Source organism: Dryobates pubescens, chromosome 10, assembly GCF_014839835.1.
Source record: "Dryobates pubescens isolate bDryPub1 chromosome 10, bDryPub1.pri, whole genome shotgun sequence".
NCBI lineage: Eukaryota > Metazoa > Chordata > Aves > Piciformes > Picidae > Dryobates > Dryobates pubescens.
The window spans coordinates 37,432,187-37,438,186 of NC_071621.1; the positions used below are offsets into that span (position 1 = coordinate 37,432,187).

A 6,000-nucleotide genomic window follows, 5' to 3' on the forward strand; every position below is an offset into this window, starting at 1 on the left:
TTTCATGTTGTAAGAGAGTCATTAAAAATAAAGTGAGGATTTAGTTAGTTATTGACAGAATCACTGGGGGAGCAGGAAGCTAAATGACTTGCTGTAAAATGAAATTACAGCAACTGGAGAGTCAATCAAAACATTGCCTTAGGTCATCTCATCACTTCCAGCCAAAGCAGGGCTGTTGCTGAGCGTCTCTGCCCCGAGGGTTGATGTTTTTGGTGTCAGAAACCCATCTGTAATACATAAGATTGTTTTACTGTCTCCTACTTCTCCTGCTGTGAAGTCTGGATAGCATCCACGTGAGCTTCCTGGTTTGGACAACCTCATGGCAGGGAGGTATGCCCACCCTGTGCCACCTCCTGCACTCCTGCCATGCCACACTGTTGCAAAGAACCTCCTGAGCTTTTGCATTGCCTGGGTGGTCATTTGGCAATACACACGAATTAGCTCATAGCATACTCCCCACTCCTCCTTCTGTACTTGCCAAGAGCAAGGCTTGCACTCAAACTGTCGGCCTGTCCTAAAAAACCCAAGGGCAACAGTCCCCAACGCTGGGAAAGGAATTTACCCAGCTCTCAACTACAATTTCTCCTTTGGCTATGTTTTATGAACACATAAGAAAATGCCAACAACCTCATAGCCCAGCAAAACCAAACCCAGCTGCAGATACACCTATCTAGGACACACTCCACAACTTACCAGAAGCGCCTGAAACTGCCACTGATGGACACCAGCCTGGCTGTCACAGGCAGGACCAAACAAGGGCAGCTCCAGAGCTAGAAGCTTTGCAACTTGTGATGGAGAGCCCCAACGCTCCAGCTCCAGCTGCAAGCAACATTACCACCTGCAGCTGGGCTTGGGAAGAAGGGCAACACTTCACCCAGCTCAGCAAAGGGAGGAAAACTCTTTCATGGGAAGGTGACGGAGGTTCAGTTTGCTTGCAAACACCTTCCCTCTCCATACCTGTTTGGGAAGTAACTGCTCAGTTCCCCTCAAACAGCCTTCTTAGAATCACAGCATTGTTTTGGTTGGAATAAACAGATCATCAAGTCCAGCCCCCAGCCTAACATTTCCAAGTCACAAATAAACCATAGAATACATAGAATAAACCAGGTTGGAAGAGACCTTCAAGATCATCGCGTCCAACCCATCAACCAATCCTCCAATGACGGCGACTCCACCACCATGTCCCTCAGCACCCCATCTAGTAGACCAGAGATGGTGAGCAGCCTGTTCCTGTGCTTTATAACCCTTTGGGTAAAGAATTCCAAATATCCAACCTAAACCTCCCGTGGTTCAGCCTGAGGCCATTTCTGCTCATCACTTGGGAGAAGACATCGACACACACTTCGCTACAACCTCCCTTCAGGTAGTTGCAGAGAGCAATACTCTCCCCTCAGCCTCCTTTCCTCCAGGCTGAATAATCCCAGTTCCCTCAGCTGCCCCTCATAAGACTTGTGCTCTATACTCCTCACCAGCTTCATTGCCCTTCTTTGGCCATGCTCCAGCAACTCAATGTCCTTGTGGTGAAGAGCCCAACCTGAGCACAGTGTTCGAGGCACAGCCACCTGCTCCCTTCAGAAACTCCAGCTGCCTCACCAGACCCCAAGTCCAGGTTACAAAAATCATTGTCCTCTCACAGCTCAGCTTTAGGGCACTGAAAAAAAAATGAAGCTTAAAAGACAGTAAGCCTGTCCCAAACTTGGCTCTTCCCAGCTCACCTCATCTGATCAGTTTTTGGGTTCCCCCCATATGTGAAGTTAGAAGGCACCCCAGAATCCCAGGGCAACTTAAACCTCTTTCTGCAGTAATTCTGGGACAGGCAGTTCAACGCAGGGCCCTGGTGCTGGGAAAGCCAACTCACAAAGGTGTGACTTCTGGTTTCCCCAAGAAGTCAATCAATGGCATCCAACTCAATGATTACGAAAAGGACTAAAGTACAAAAAAAAAAAAAGGAACCAAACAAAAAAAACAAAGCACAAAACCAAACTGCACTGCACAGGGTATGGCTATCAGAGCATCTAGCCCTAAATCCCCTTTTAGGCACTGGGCATGAGGAGCAAATTAAGCTGGGGGTGGGGAAAGACCAGAGAAATTACTGAGAGCTGCCTTCTCAGGACAGTCTCTCTGCTCCCAGCAACTGGCATCTTGGGGACCACTTGACGAGGTCTCTGCAAGATCAGAACTCAAAACACTGCAGAGGGAGGGCCCCTCAGCTCATCTGTGCTTTTCCACAGCAATCACTCATCTATTGAGTGATTTGCAGCCTTAGGTCAATTTTTATGTGCCTGTATTTCTGTTGCAGCAAGACAAAATTTCATCTTACAACAGTGTGGGTTTCTGAGGCACATTTCTAATCCCCTTCTTGCTGTAGTACAATATCGCTTGAAAATGCAAGTACAAATTGTCACAAATATTTCTTAATTCAACAAATGTAGTGTGAGGGAAGCAGCAAAACAAGCATAAATACAATACATATTTGTAAAGATCTATATAGATACAAACATGAAAGCAGAATCCAAAGAGGGACATCACACAAATGGCATTACTTGCACACAAAATCCCTGGCCATGGATTCCTAGCTTGTTCTTCCCAACTTCTGTATCAATACTTCCCAGAATAATGCCCAGGCCACTCTTTCAGATTATCACTCCATTCCCTATGCCTTCTCTCCACAGCTAACAAAATCACTGCTATAAAACTTCTCCTTTTATAGCCAAGATGGGAAACCCTCCATTAGATTATCCGTTCCCTTCCTTGTAAAATAAAGAGCAAGATGCCATTCCAGGAAACAAAAATGCCTTTAAAAGACCAACCAAACAAAGGCAACTGCTGGACACACTGTTGTTCTTCCCCTCTGAGTCAGTATCAAAGAGGAAGGAAGGAAAAACGGATAAACCCAAGGAGGAGGTGTGGATGCAGCATGTTTGCTCCACTGGAAGAGGGAAGGCTGCAAGGCGTTGTGCATTGCGTAGGGACAGCCCAACCACCGCCTTGGTGTTTACAAACACTTTGATCAAACCAAACAGGGAGTTTCATTGTCCCCGCTGCACTCATGCCATTTGTCCCCCAGTGCTGTGATTCCAGGCAGAGTCTGCCAGAGGACACACAGTGCCAGTTACACAAGAGAAGCGCAGAAGCAAATTATGCAGCAGAGGGAAAGGAAAGGGAGAAAAGGGAAAAGCCCGATCAGCTCAGCTGCACACTCTCTTCCTGCTCTCACAACAGCCTCCAAGTCAGGCTTTGGAGTGGATTAACTTTAAAGGGCACCAAAAGATGCTGACAGATTTGAGGCAAGCAGGACCCCTCTGTGTGCACACATTTCACTGCCACCAGCACAAAAGCAGATGTCTGGGGGCCACAAGTGCAGATGCAGCAGTAGCATAGTTGCAGAAGGGGCCAAAACCTTCTAACGTTATGCACCAAGGGAAAAAACACAACACAACCATCTACTATCTTGCACGAATATCATAGCACCAGTCGAGTAAAGCTCTGAACTGCGCCTCGCAAACAGCAAGGGAAACAAAAAAACAACTTGACACGAAGCTCTGCAGGACCACAAAGTTGTGTTACCAAGTTTAAAATACACACACTTCTTGTATTTACAACAAAAGGGAAGAAGTCTGGAGTGAGAGTTGGGGAGCTGAAAGAAACCGTCAGGCTATCCAACTGACGGTATCCAGCTGACAGTTCTTAAGATGCAGGCTCATGATACGATTCGCAAGAGAAACCTGGACCAAGCACACAACCAGAATGGAGAGTCAGTTTGATTCCCACCCCATTCCCCTGATGGGGAGGAGGAACGCAGGTGTCAAAGCATACGACGTAGCAACCAGCGCCCCAAAAACCATCCTAAACCACACCTCGCTTACTTGACTTGTTAGAAAACGCATTTTCCCCCCGCAGGAGCCCGGGCTCTCGGAGGCGTTCAGCAGCACTTAACGACAACAATTAGAACCCCATCTTATTTCCCGCTGTTACGCAGCGCAGAAGACAAACGGGGCAGGGTTCCCCCGCGGTGTCCGCCGTTGGGGATCGCGCTACTTCAGGCCGCCCGGGGCATCCCAGAGTTGCGAGAGTTCGGGGCCGGCTGCGGGACGCGCTGCGCGGCCGCGGAGGTGCCGCCGCGGAGGAGACACGCCTGCCCGCCGGGTCCGAGGAGCGGAGAGGGCAGCTCAGCTCCGCGGTTCTTCTCTGATTTATGGAGGCTGGAGGGTTGCCCCCTCACCCCTCACCGCCCACCCCTTTTTTTCCAGCAATGCGAAGGGAAAGCGGCGCAGCCCAGCTCGGCAATGCTTCTCCCCGCTGGGGAACGCATAGCGCGGGGAAGAGCACGGGGAGATGGGAAGCGGTTGGGGAGAGATGTAAAAGGAGATGGTAAAACACACACACAGGGGAAGGGGGAAAAAGGCGTAGAACTCACCTGGTTTGGGATTTGTCCTCCCTCTCCACGACCACAAAACGAGGCGGGAGCCAGGAGCCGGTGAGCGGCAGTGAGAGAAGGCTGGCAACCCCGGGCCGCCCGACAGTGTGAATAGAGGGGTGGGGTGCGGTGTAGCCCCTCACTCACACAGGGGGGAGGTGCTGGATTGCCCCCGGCGCGGTGCAGGCCCTCCGGGATGGGTGCTGGCAGCCTTCCCGGTGCAGGACAGCTCCCCGAGATGGGTGCAGCGGGACTGGGTGCAAGACAGTCCCGCTCAGGGATGGGTGCTGAGCTCCTGTCCCTGTGCAGCGCAGCCTCTCGGGATGGGTGCTGAGCCACTCTTGAATCAGGACAGGCCCCCACCCCGGTATGAGTGCAGCGGAGCTGGGTGCAGGGCAACCCTCTTCGGAGATGAGTACAGAGCCACCCTTGGTGCAAGACAGCCCCCCCCCCCCGCCCCGGGCTGATAAAGAATCAGGGCCGCCCCGGGCCGGTGCTAGGGGGCCGGAGCGGAGAGGCAGCAAGAGCAAGGGCCCCCCCGCCGTGGCCGGCAGCGGGAGGCGGCACCGGCCGAGCACAATGAACGACGGCGCGCCCCCGCGGCCGCCCGCTGGGCAATGACATCACCCCTCTCGCCCGCCGGGGCGGGGCGAGGGGGCCGCGCTGCCTCCTCCCCATTGGCTGGCGCCCGCCATCGCGAGAGCTTCTAGGACTTGTAGTTTCCTGAGGAGGACAGTTCGTCGCCAGCTCGCGAGGCGGAGACTCCGTTTCCCAGCAGCTCCCGCGCTGCGCGGCCGCAGAGTGGCGCGGGCGGGGAGGCAGGGTGCGGGGGAGGAGGGGGCGGCTGCCGCCATGTTGATGGCGTGCGATGCGTTTAGCTCGGGGCGAGCGGCCCGGGAACCTGGTTAAGATGTCGGAAGAGGGGGAGAGTGGGAATCAGGTTCTGGTCCGGGGTGTAGAAAAATGGCTTGTACGAGGGGGTGGGAGGGAAAGAGGAGGCTGAGGGGGTGCGGCGAATTGCGGAGGGCCTTGAAGGACGTTATGTAGCGGCCGGTCGTCCCTCGGTGCTGGCTGGCTCTTGATACAGCAGTGCTTCTCCATGGCGGGAGCGAGGTGCGGGGTGAGAATCAGGTGTCGGGGCTCATCCTCTGCGGGCCGGGAGGGACCCCTTGCTTGCCTGGAGCGGGGCGCTGGCAGGCGCAGCCCGGCGGCGTGGGAGCTGGAGCGGGCCCGTGCAGGAGGCTGGGGGGTGCGGAGGTGTGGAAGCGGCTGCGGGTCGGGGTTGTAACGGCAGGCGGCGGCGGTGCGTGTCGGGGCAGGGATGGCTCTCGTTTGGCGGGGGCAGGCAGCTGTGTGTGGCGCAGTTAGCCGGGGCGGCTGCGATGGCTTTCGGCAGCCGGAGGTTTTGCGCCGGCAGGGCAGAGGAGCCCCGCCTGGGCCTGGAGGTGCCGGTGTGTTTAGCCCCGGATGAAGTACGGCCGGGTTTGAGGAGCGGCGCTGAGGCCCTCAGCAGGGAGCAGGCTGCGGCCTGTGGCACGCCGGGTGACAGGCTGCTCGCCGAGTCGGGGCTCTTCCCAGGGTTG

The 6,000-nt window shown here is 54.5% G+C and overlaps 1 protein-coding gene across 1 annotated transcript in view; it reads right to left on the reverse strand.

Moving 5' to 3' along the window:
* The window catches only part of RAB30 (RAB30, member RAS oncogene family), a 53,115-nt gene extending 48,588 nt beyond the window's left edge, over window positions 1-4,527 (reverse strand). Inside the window, exon 1 of the mRNA XM_054164778.1 lies at window positions 4,418-4,527. The gene's annotated coding sequence lies outside the window, so the exon portion shown is untranslated. The remainder of the gene's footprint in view (window positions 1-4,417) is intronic.
* Between the last annotated feature and the right edge of the window lie 1,473 nt (window positions 4,528-6,000).